General features: G+C 38.0%; 1 protein-coding gene across 6 annotated transcripts in view; it reads right to left on the reverse strand.

Annotated features, from left to right (window-relative positions):
* TAOK3 (TAO kinase 3) overlaps positions 1–12,166 on the reverse strand; it is a 234,201-nt gene that overhangs the window by 164,139 nt on the left and 57,896 nt on the right. For 5 of the 6 annotated variants that reach the window (XM_051972882.1, XM_051972883.1, XM_051972884.1 and 2 more), the window contains one exon: positions 2,217–2,355. The exons of the other annotated variant lie outside the window; for it this stretch is intronic. The gene's annotated coding sequence lies outside the window, so the exon portion shown is untranslated. The remainder of the gene's footprint in view (positions 1–2,216; positions 2,356–12,166) is intronic. 6 annotated transcript variants of the gene reach the window in all.

Raw genomic sequence — 12,166 nt, forward strand, 5'->3', positions numbered from 1 at the left:
CAAATCAAGTAGGGGGGATGACCAAAGACCCAGTCTAAGGGTACAAATGACCTTTGTGCAAGGCAGCCTTTCACTCTGGGAATCTCGTTCTTGAGAATCTATAGCACAGATGACTTTGTCTACTAGAAAATGCTGCGAACATGGCATTTGATGAAATGGTTCTAAATGTGATGTTAAATGCCTACAATTTTCAAGTGAAACTTTGATTCTGCCAACTGGGCATGTCATGGTTTTTTCAGCCTGCTTCATTTTTTTTTTACTTGAAAAATGAGGGAGTTAGATTAGTGATCTCTCATTGGTCTAAGAAAAAGGATGGGTGAGGGCTAACCAATGGATAGCCAACATGCTCCATTGGTGTTCCCATACTGTCAGTATAACAAGGGCTCCGGGACATCAGACAGACCTCCCACCTGTACCTTCTATATCAAAATTGTGGGAGGAAACGAAGGAGGATCCTACTGGATGGAGCAAGTACAGATGGGCATTTCTGAAGAGAATATCCACATAGGACTGTTACAATAATCAAGTAGGAGGTAGGAAAGGCTTTCTCCTAACATGCTCAGAACAGTATAGGGATGCCCCTCCCCACCCCACAGGGTTCCACTGGTACCATTTGAGAGTATTTTAAAAAAAGGATCTAAAAATGGACCAAGTATTTTTTAAAAGGAAGTTTTTGTATTTGAGCTAGAACTGAGCAATATTGATAAAACAGGGGACAGCACAACGAAAGCGGTATGAGAATGAGGGATGTGCCTCCCTGTTTGCTTTTAATCCAACATACGGCACTTGGGGAGCCAGATGTCAGCCATGAGTGACTAATGGGATTGTACTGGGGTGATGAAGAGTCTTCTAATTGGCTGAGAAGATGGAATGAGAGGCATATGAAAGGTCCAAGTGAATCATCTCGTTCTCTCTTCCTGGCTGCTTTTGAGTGAGCTTCTTTGGTGGGAAGTGGGGCAACAGCTATGGCTCTCTTATCTTCCCATCCTGTCACAAGGTATATCCTAGTTCATGGTACCTATTTCTTTTGTGTTTAGAAAAATGAGGATCCTGGGATGGAATAGTTTAAGTTACAACCCCGGAAGTTCTGAAAATTCAGAAGCGTCACCAGTGGTCCTTTTAGCAATTGGGGTTAGTAGGAGACATCACTGGACACCGTAGCAGCGGTAGCAGGATGAGGAAGGAGCTAGCTGTGAAGAGAGAGGTATTGGATTCAGCCCAATAGGAAAGGGACATTCCCTACTTGTAAGGAGCTCAACTGAGCTTGGATATGCTGTACCTAGAAGGGAACTTGGTGGGCACTCCTTGAGGAGAGAAAAGAAGTCCTAGGCTAGGCTAGGAGTCCCAAGGTACCCCTTGGTCTCTGTGTGTATGCCTTCCTAACCACTCTCCCCAAGGACTCTGACTCTGATACTCTCCTCCTCTCTCTTCTTCTCCTTTCCTCTCTCTCTATCTCCCCTCTCCTATTCCCTTCCTCATCTGTCTCTCCCATTCTCTCTCAGGCTCCTCTCTATCTCTCACATTCCCATCCTTTCCCTCAGTTGGGATGGGGCACTTTATGCTCGAGTATGTTTTTTTATGGAAGAGAATACCTCCCATTCTGGGAGACCACTTTGAACTTCTGTCCTTGCTCTACCTGCTCAGTGATTTTTTTTTTTTTTGTAAAAGTGAATTGATATCAACTTCTTTATTAATAACAGGAATGAAAACATCAGACTGAGACATCTGAGGAATATGGATTTGGATGCCCCCTCACCTACTCAGGGTTATCCCTTGAACTCTGAGAGAAGGAATTATTTTCAGGAGAGCCACAGCCGATTCCAGAGGGAGTTTGGAGCCCAGAGGAGACACTACATTGGATTAAATCTGCATTTTTGCTATGCTTTTCATTGAAGTCTGAGGAAGGAAGTGTGAGGTATTGTGTTACCTTGGATAAGTCACTTCACCCCAGAGGGCTTCAGTCTCTTCCTCTGTAAAAGTAGGGACTTCCACCACATGATCTCTGAGATCCTTTCCAGTTCTAAATCTAGATCATAACTCAGGAGGAATAAGCATAGGAAAGTGAAGAAACGCCCATGACCCTAAAGTTATTCTGAGTTTGAAATGAAGGGAAAAAAATTTTCTAAAGATTTCATTTCATAAATAAAAAGTTAAACAAGGTCAAGTTCACTTAGGTAGACTGCAGTTTTCAGTTTATTTTTATAACATTCCCTTACCTCTTTCTTCTGAGTTCTGCTGGTGGAGCTCCTGCTTGTCATCAGTTTCATGTGCTCATGATCTCATTCTTTCCTCAATGTGGTGTACATCTCTCTCTTCTCTTGGTGATCTCCCTTCCTCTTTTTCCCCCTCCTTGGGCTGTTGGTAATAAGCCAAATGCAACGTTCCTTCAAGTATTGCATTTTTTCAGCATTTAGTCAGTTCCACATTTTGTGCCCTCTGCCCTATTTATTCCATCTACACCTGCCTTGTTTCTGGGGTGCTTTAAAAATATTAAGTGGTATTACACCACAAACAACTGCATTAGTTACAAAATGGGAAGGAGAGAAAGGAGTTTGGGAAAAAACCTAGTAATAAAGTAAATAAATTAAGCTAAGAAAGCATCAAATTCTAAGGGCCCTCTATTGATCGCAAACACTTCCAAGGTTTGTTTCTTGTTCTTGGAAGAATCACTAAATCCTAGACTGGGGCTAGAAGAGCTTTCAGAGGCCATCTGATCCAACCACTTCATTCTGAATTAAGAAGACTGAGGCTCAGGGAAGTTACAGTGACTTAACATCAAAAATCTGAAGCTGGAAAAGTCCTCAGAGGCCAACCTCATTTTATACATAAGGAAACGGAGGTTCAGGAGAGTGAAGTAAACTAGGATCATAGAGCTGATGTAAGAAGGGCCCTTGAAAGTCATCTTGCCCAACTCCTTCATTTTACAGAAAAAGAAACTGAGGTCCAGGGGAATTAGAGTGTCTTAGGGTTATAAATCTAATGCTGGAGAAGACATTAGGGATCATCTAATCAACCTCATCATTTTACTAAAAAGGAAACTGAGGTCCAGGGGGGAGAAGGTCTCGTCATACTAAGCTACTATCAGCGGTCCTCTCACAACAGTGCTCTACTCCCAGAATCTCCTCCTCCAAATGGAGGATCCCTCCTCAGAACTCAGTTTGAAGAAGCACCTAATTTAGCCATACTCAGTTTAACCCCAGACCAAAGTCTTCTTTACCACCTTGTCCCTAGGTGAGTACATTCCTTCTCTTTGCATTTTTCAACTCCTTCTTATGCATTGCCTTCCCTCACTAGAGTATAAATTTCTTGAAGGCAGAGGTTGTCTTTTTGCTTCTATTTTTATTTGAGCTCTTAGCACAGGGCCTGGCATATAATAAGCACTTAATAAGTGTTTTTTTTTTTTAATCACCCATTCATCCATCCTTTCTTCCATCCATCCATCCTTCCATCATTCTTCCTTCCTTCCATCCATCCCTCCTTCCTTCCATCCACTCACCATCCTTCCTTCCATCCATCCACTCTTCCTTCCTTCCATCCATCCATTCACCCCTCCTTCCTTCCATCCATCCAAATGTTGAAATAGTCCGTGGAAAAGGAAGGGGTAGCAAGTAAAGAATACATCAACAGCTATAAGCAACTGAGATAAGATAATGCTTCCTTTCTTTATATGGCCATTGCCCAACGTAGTATCTGGCACATAGTAACTGCTATTTAATAAATGTTTATCAGAAGCATCTTTTCCCAAATAATCTCTATCTTTGTAGTTTTCTTTGACTTTGAGAGACGCAGAGAGTTATTTCAAAATGCTTTCTTAGCAGGCAGAAAGGACACCGGATTTGGATTCAGAAATAGCCAAGTTCCAATACTCCTCTAGAGATCTATTAGCTGGTTGATCCTGGGTCATTTCCTTATTAAGTTCTTTGTGCTCTAGTTTCCTGAATTACAGAATGAGGAAGTTGAATATGATGGCCTCTCAGATCCCTTTCTGCTTAAAATCTCATTCTATGATCTGATCCACAGATTAGAAGACTCATTCTCTGCACAGGAGGGGAAGAGGGGAGAGACCAATGTGATTCAAGTTATACAAATGGCCAAAAGTCCTGGCCTTGCTACAAGTATTCAATTGTACCACCTGCCAATCCACAATTCCCGGCATCACTAGTCTCTCCTCAAAAGAAAAACAGGAGGGGTCAAGGCCGAATTGTATATTATAAAATAAACTCGCAGAATCTAATTTAACAGATTAAAAAAAAAAAAAAACTTTGCTAAAGTTCTCTCTAGCAAAGCTGTGTTCAGTCTGGGGAGGCATAAACATAAATAACCCAGGGAATGAGCAATATGAGGAATGAAGCTGATCAAGTTTCTTCTGCAAGAAATTGCAGATTTCTTTAAAGTTTCCAAAATGCTTTGCAAATACTGTCTGATTTTATTCTCACAATAGCACAGGAAAGTAGATGTTATTATTATTCCCATTTTACAGAAGAAGAATCTGAGGCAGACTGAGGTTAAGTGACTTGTCCAGGGTCACATAACTATTAAGTATCTGAGGTTGGATCTGAGCTCAGATCTTCCAGCATTCTGTCCATTGTGCCCCCTAATTGGCATGTCCCTTGACCCTATGATTATATTATCAAGACTTCATGTTAAAAACTAATTTTATTGACATTTTTATTATACTTAATTTCCAAATGTATCCCTTGGTTTTCTCTCTTTTCCTCAGAGAGCCATATTTTTGTAAGAATAATTTTTTAAAAAGAGAGAGAAAAGAAAGCAGTTCAGTAAAACTTCTTGACCTATCAACCATGTCTGAAACTGTATCTCCTCATCTTTGGAAAAAAAGGGAATAAAGTCAATATTCTTACATCTTCTTTGGGGACACAAATTTGATTATTTTGTATTCAGTGTTTGAATTTTCAATAAACATTTATTAAACACCCATTACATGTAAGGCATCAAGCTAGGCTCTAGGGAATACAAAATTTTTTTTTTTTAAGTGCCCCTAACTTTAAGGAGTTTCATTCTATTGGAGGGGAGCCAACATGACCACAAATGGGAAAAATACAAAACACTGTGTTAATAAATGGAATGATATTCCTGAACAGTGTTTGAAGGAAGCCAGAGACTTGATTCTAGGAATGGAGTCTCTTCAACTTAATAAGTACTAAGGGCCAGACAACTGGACAAAATGAAATAGTTTCTGCCCTCAAGACACTTACATTTTACTGTTTATAGGGAACTTTAGAGAAGGAGATGGGTATGAGGAAATGGAAACTGATAAGGCTCCACAACTGATTTTAAATGGGGATAAGAATAGCATCTACTTCACAGGGTTGTTCTGAGGTTATTGTGATGCTTTGAGAACTTTAAAGATATTGGCTATCTCCGTTATCACCAGTACCATCAGCCAGCAGCTATTAAATGGGATTTGAAAGAAAGATACCGACAAAGTTTCAAATCTGGGTGAGGTGGCCAGTGGGTTTGGAGGGGAAATGCGAATTCCATTTTAGACATGCTGAATTTGAGATGCTAATAGGATATCTAGTTAGAAATGTCCAAAAAATAAGGAAACAAAAAATGATTTAGAAATAAGAATCGGAGAGACAAAGATTTTTAAGATATACCCAAGTCTCCTACCTACATATCATGAATACATTCTTTGAGAAAAGGATTAGAAAGTGCAGAGTACCAAAAACAATAACTAAAAATGAAATTAACTGAATTTTAACAATGGAAACTATTCATTAGTAGCTGAATCAGCTGTCTATGTACAGATCAGACCACTGGGTTTACCAAAGCAAAGATTAAAACTAATGCAAAATTAGTAGGATGAGGAAAAATGAGGAAAAACATTGTGGACAATTAAACTAATATCAACCTGATCTATTGAAAAAAACAAACAAACAAACCTTGATACTGGAAAATGGATGGAGGGAATGATCGACACCAATTATAATAATTTCACATAAAAGTTTGATATAAATCAATTACTATAACAAGGAGACTAAAAGAATGCCTTTATCAGCCAACACTTGACTTACTTGCCAAGTGGAGAGATATGGCAGCCAAGAGCAAAAGTGATTTAGTGTCTAAACTCCTCTATAAACCTTTCAATAAAATCTTACAGAGAAAACAGATTATGAGTAGTATCACCTTGCAAAACAGAGCAGTAGAGGAAAACACAAGTTTAAAGAAAGCATGGTTAGAAATTTGACTCGGCAAAATCATCTTGAGGATATTTAATGATCTAATTGGAGGAAATACTGTTTGTTGTATTTGTTTGCTGTAGGTATATATGAAATCTTTACAGGCCATACACACACACACACACACACACACACACATATATAATTTTCTATCAAAGTCAATGGACCTGCCATTTTTGAACCATGACATGGGTCTAGATATACTTCTTAAGAAAGCAGAAATGACTTTGATAAAAACAAAGGGAGAAAGAAAAGTTGGATTATATCAATTGTTTAGTGATGAGGGCTGAGCTAGAGATTTTACAACTTTGAGGCCACTGGGGGAGCTATTCATAAATTATCTGAAAGAGAAAAAGAAAAGGTATGAGAAAAAAATCTCAAGATTTTATCATCACCAAAAAAATGATGAAAGAAACACTTATAACCACTAGGCTATATAAATACTTTCTCATCTTTATAAAATAGTTATGAGAATAGTTTACACACATACATTGAGGGAACCCTGGATAAGGTTATTAGAAAGGAATAAGCAGGCCCAGAACTCTACCCTTGCATAATTGACTCAAATATTGGAGAATTTAAATCCCACTGTGATTGCACTCATTGTTACAAGTTACCATGGAAGAGTAATCAAGGAAAATAATTTCTCCACTGGCCCCATCTGAAAGTGCTTGTTTCATTTTGCACCTTTGGTATGTCTCCTCTATTGGTCAAGAATTTTTTCTTTATCTTAATTCTGAAAAGTCATCTCCTTTCCTGCTGTTCTAATATGTTTGTGATGTGACCTTTTAAAAAACTAGGTTGTGTACTACACTTGGAGCTTATTGTGACATATAGCATGAGGCACTGGTCTAAATAGAATTTCTGCCAGATTACTTTCCAGTTTTTCCATCAGTTTTTGTCAAATCGTCATTATTCCAGTAAGTCGGAGTCTCTGAGTTCACTGAATATAAGGCTCTTATGTTCATTTGTTTCTGTATCTTATAGACCTAATGCATTTTCTTGGCCAACTTTTCTCTTTTCACAAGTACCACATATTTTTGGTAATTATTTCTTTGAAACAGATTGAAATCTGGCATTGTTTGGCTCCCTTCCTTCCTAGCCTTTTTGGTTGTTTGCCTTGAGATTCTAGACCATGCTTTCCTTGAGATATATTTGGTTACTATTTTTTAGTTTCATGAAGTTATGCTTTGAGAGTTTGACTGGCACGACATGCAATGAGTTGGTCCATCTTTTCAACGTGAACCTTCTTCTGTTGATACTATGCAGTTGAGAGTCATGGGATACTACCATTATTCAAGAATTGGACTCCAGCTCAAGGTCACCCAAGGAGCAGTAGAGGGGTGTGAGCAAATAAAATATCTTACCAACAAGGAATTACACTGGAGAACTGGTGAATAAGATATATATACCAAAGACACGTAGGATTAAAAAAGAGACAGGTTGGATGTGAGATGGACAGCTCAACATGCTTTGTTGATATGTTCCCAGTACCAACAGAACACAAGAAAGATCTCCAGAATGGGGGGATTTGGGATGGCCCTCTTTGGCAAATCCATGAAAGGACAAGGTAAGAGTAACATATCAAGGGCAGGCAAAGATGAATTGTAATTTGGGACATAACCAAAAGAGTGACATCACCATTCTCTAGGAGTAAACTAGTATTTTTGTAATGCAGAGTTCTAGGTGATAAATATACATTTATTTTCAAATGAAATCCTACCCCAGAGATTCTTTGACATTAGACATATACAACTAACTTCATCAATTACCTTAAAATCTATTCTGGATGGGTTTGCTTTCATTTTCAAGGAGATAAAATTATACACCCAACATCATGTACGTTTGTTGACCGTAATCCAATTCATTTAACTGAATAGACACACATACAGTTACAGGACCTGAACAGACTCTAATATCTACTTAACATTTATAGATTTGTTTGTACTGCAGGTAAACAAACATACTGTTACATAGGAACAACAACATTATTATTTTTTGTACAACAAAATTATTTGTCTAGGCCTGTAGATGGGCTCATAAGTTGTTGACACAGCATTGCCACCTTCCTTACCTCCCCACAAAAAAATCCTAATGCTCTTCTAGACTTCATCAAGAAAGGAATGCTGTCTAGGACATAGGAAGGGAGAGTCCCACAGTTCTCTGCTCTGGGCAGACCATGTCTAGCATTCAGTTCTAGGACCAGATTTTAAGTAGAGGATCTGAGGAAGGTAACCAAGGTGATGAAGCACTTCAATGCCATTTTCTATTGAGGAATTTTCTCATTCAACCAGTTATTAGTTTTCTCTGGATTCTCACTGCCACTAAAATGGCTTTCTGTGTATTTTGCATTATTGTATATTTACTTATCTCTGTACAAATTATAGATGCAAGTTCCTTGAGGGCAGGGACTATTTCTTTCCTGATCTTTGTATCTCCAGGACAGAGAAGTGTAGACATTTAATAATTAATGATTTCTAGTCCATCAATTTAATCCCCAAAACCTCCGACAAGGAATCTCTAATACATTTAAGAAACCTCATAAAACAAATGAGATAATCAGATAAAATTTTTATACATATAAGCTTTGCCATGTAAATGTGAATTATTCTTATGGGCAGGGTTAAGGTGTTCAAGACAATTGATCATTCATCATTGGTTAAGAAAGACTTTCTAGGGCAAAACAATATCTTGTTTTTTTTTTTTAATCATATGTCTCTGAACCCAGGAAAAGGTTAACAGAAATGAGAAAGAGAAATGAGTCATGGAAATTACCTGCAAAAAGGTCACATTGTAATTGGTAAAGGACTTATGGGAAAACAAGGACAAGATGAGGGGGGGCAGGGATTGGTTTTCCCCACCTAGCCATCCATCAATATGTGGTTTTAGAATGATCATGTTTCATACCATAGCTATCTAGTTATTTTAGGAAGAATGCCTGGACCTATGGTTTCATGGGTACTAAGAAATTCCCTCTTCTGATTTCACTGCCATTTGTAGTTTTTGAGACTTGGCCATTTAAAGGTAAAGTAACTTGCCCACTGTCACATAACCAAGATGCATCAGAGGCAGAATCTGAACTCAGGTTTTTCTTGTTCCAAGGTAAACTTTGTCTACTATATCTCATGCTGCCTCTGGATGTTTAGCTGGACATTTTGAAAATCCTATGATTCTTTTATAATTTATATCATATTGTTTGTCTTCTCAAGGAATAGCAAAGGGATAGGAGAAAGGGAGACAATTTGAAACTCAGAATTTTAAAAAAGTGAATGCTAAATTAAAAATAATGTAACTGAGAAGATTCAGGGACTGGATCTTCTAAATCAGGGGTTCTTAAGCCTAAAGGCTGTTAAGTTTTTGAAATATGTATATATGTGACTAAATGTCAATATTATCAATTTTTTATAAAAATGTAATTGGAATTCAATTAAATGTATAATGAAATATATTTTAAAACATATATATTAATAAATTTATTTAACCACATTGTTTTCCATGGGTAGATTATGTCATACTTTGAAAGAGCCAAAGTTTCATTTGTGTGGGTTCTTTCACCCTGGGAGGTGAACAAAAACACCTTTCATATATCATTTTGTTTATCCTATAAATCCTTTTTTTTTTGGGGGGGGGTGTGTGTGTGAAATTAGATTATAACCTTCTTATAGATAAGCAGAATGCCTCATTTCTTAAATCTTGTTCCCTAATGTTCCTCCACCCCTGAAGTATTCTGTACAAATTGAATGAAATATTATCCAATAAAGTATTAATTATGACCCAATGCAGCAAATTTTTCAGCCCCACCCTTTGCTGCCTGTGTTATCCTCCCCTTACAGAAAAGCATCTGGGATTATTTCAGAAAACCACTACTTCAGAAAACTAACACACATACACACACACACACACACACTCTCTCTCTCTCTCTCTCTCCACACACACAGACTCTCTCTCTCTCTCTCGTAATTGAATCCAAAATAGTTTCAATTAATTTAAATGATGCACAGTCAACCTCACTGGATTTTTTTCCTCCTCAGATAGAATTTCTTTATGATTTTCCAATGAAATAATATAGTTCTCAAAGATTTGGCTACTTAAGTTCCATTCAGTAACAGGGAAATTCCACCATGAAAAATGAAAGGGAATTTCCCTTGGAAGTTTGCAGGAAAGGAGTCTTCTGTAGATAAAGGCATTTGTTCCCATTTGGGTTTCAATTCATTAGATACAGGGCATGTGAGTTATTTGGTCCTAAAAAGATTTTGGACTTCCACCAATTAAGCATGGGCCTCTAATGGTGCAAGAAGCTTCTGATGAATAAACTACCTCTTATCAATGCAGGTTAGTGCCATCTCTGCAACTTAGAGAATTGCCGAGGGCAACCCTGAGAAAGGGAGTGATTTGACTAAGGTCATGAAGTCAGTATGTGTCAGAAGCAGGAGCTGAACCCCTTTTTGACTCTGAAACCAGAATGCCAAGCCTCACTGACTCTATCCATCACTTATTCCTCCTAACTCATCACTAGCTTCCCTTTAGTCACCTAGGGATTACATTTAATGATCTCATCATACTTCAAGCATGGATAAAATATCACAATTTCTATTCACAAGCGGGTGCAACTCTCTAAGTGTTGTCTAGTACATTTGTCCCTTGTTTGGTTTGGATATTCTTTAAAATAGAAAAAGAAAAAACCCTTTAGTATGCAGCTGGAGTAGAAGACAATGTCGAAATCAGCCGATAAGCTGGATAAATATTGTCATCAGCATCACCATAAAGCTTGTAATGTTTTCAAAATGTGATAGCAGCATCCCCAACAATTAGAATGCATGCTACACTGTTTGTTTTCATTTGTGGCATTCTGTGCTCTTTGCCAGGGCATTTTCTGAAATCCCAATGAGGGTTATTGCAGGGAAGTATGAATGTGTTTTAAATGGAAATTTCAAGAGGTTCCATTACATAATTACAAAATTATGGACATTTCTTCTTAATTTTTCATTTCCTATCATAGGCTGGTCACATTTCTTCCCTCCATCTCTTTTCCTTCCTCCCTCCCTTCCCCTCTCCTGTGCCCCTCCCTTCCCTTGCTTTTCTCCCCTACCCCCCGGCCTGTTTCTTCAGATACTGGCAATGAAAGCAATCATTATTTTTGAAATGAGAAATATTGAAGACCGTCTTCCCCACTACTTTTTCATTCTTTATAGCTAGGAGATTGGAGATACTCTCTCAATAGGACATTGGGCATTCATGAAATAAATCCGAATTTACAAGACACCCCAGGATGCTTCTTAAATTTCCTCTTGATTCTTTTGTTCCTTGATAACCGAGTCCCCGTTTATCAATAACTAAAATTGCATCCATCATGTGTGAATAGAGGACTGGGGAAACAAGGTATATGCCTATTTTATAAGTAGTGATTCTCTGAGGCTAAAAATAAGTCAAGGGGAAAAAAAATCAGATTTAGACTATTTCTATTTAGCTTTTCACACCCACATAAATCAGCCCTCTGACTTTATTATCTATGAAACATTCGATTCATAAATAAGCCTCCTCATGGGAAGGATATTACTAAGATAATACCCACACCAAGGAGGCTATTTTCTAGCTTCAAAAGGTGGCTTTTTCAAAGGACAAACAAGATGTTGGGAGAAAAAAAGTTCCATTAAAAAAAAAAGTTCCATAAAAATCATATCCTAAAGTGTGTCCTTGCTGGTGAATTTGGATGAACTTTAATTAACTTTAAGTCCTGGCCTCTCAGTATTTGTTCTGTGATAGTTTAATAAACAAGGATCATCCCATTTGGACTCAGACCCACAAAGAGGAGCACAGAGCTGTGAAATCAATCTCACTGGTATTGCTGCCTCACGGCTGCTGACAATCCTTCCCCCTTCCATAATTAAGGGGGTTGGCAAGGCAGAAATTTCTCTAGAATTTTGCCATTTCACCTATTAATCTGGCTTTCTGTTCCAGACTCC

Source organism: Antechinus flavipes, chromosome 1 (genome assembly GCF_016432865.1).
Source record: "Antechinus flavipes isolate AdamAnt ecotype Samford, QLD, Australia chromosome 1, AdamAnt_v2, whole genome shotgun sequence".
Classification (NCBI taxonomy): domain Eukaryota; kingdom Metazoa; phylum Chordata; class Mammalia; order Dasyuromorphia; family Dasyuridae; genus Antechinus; species Antechinus flavipes.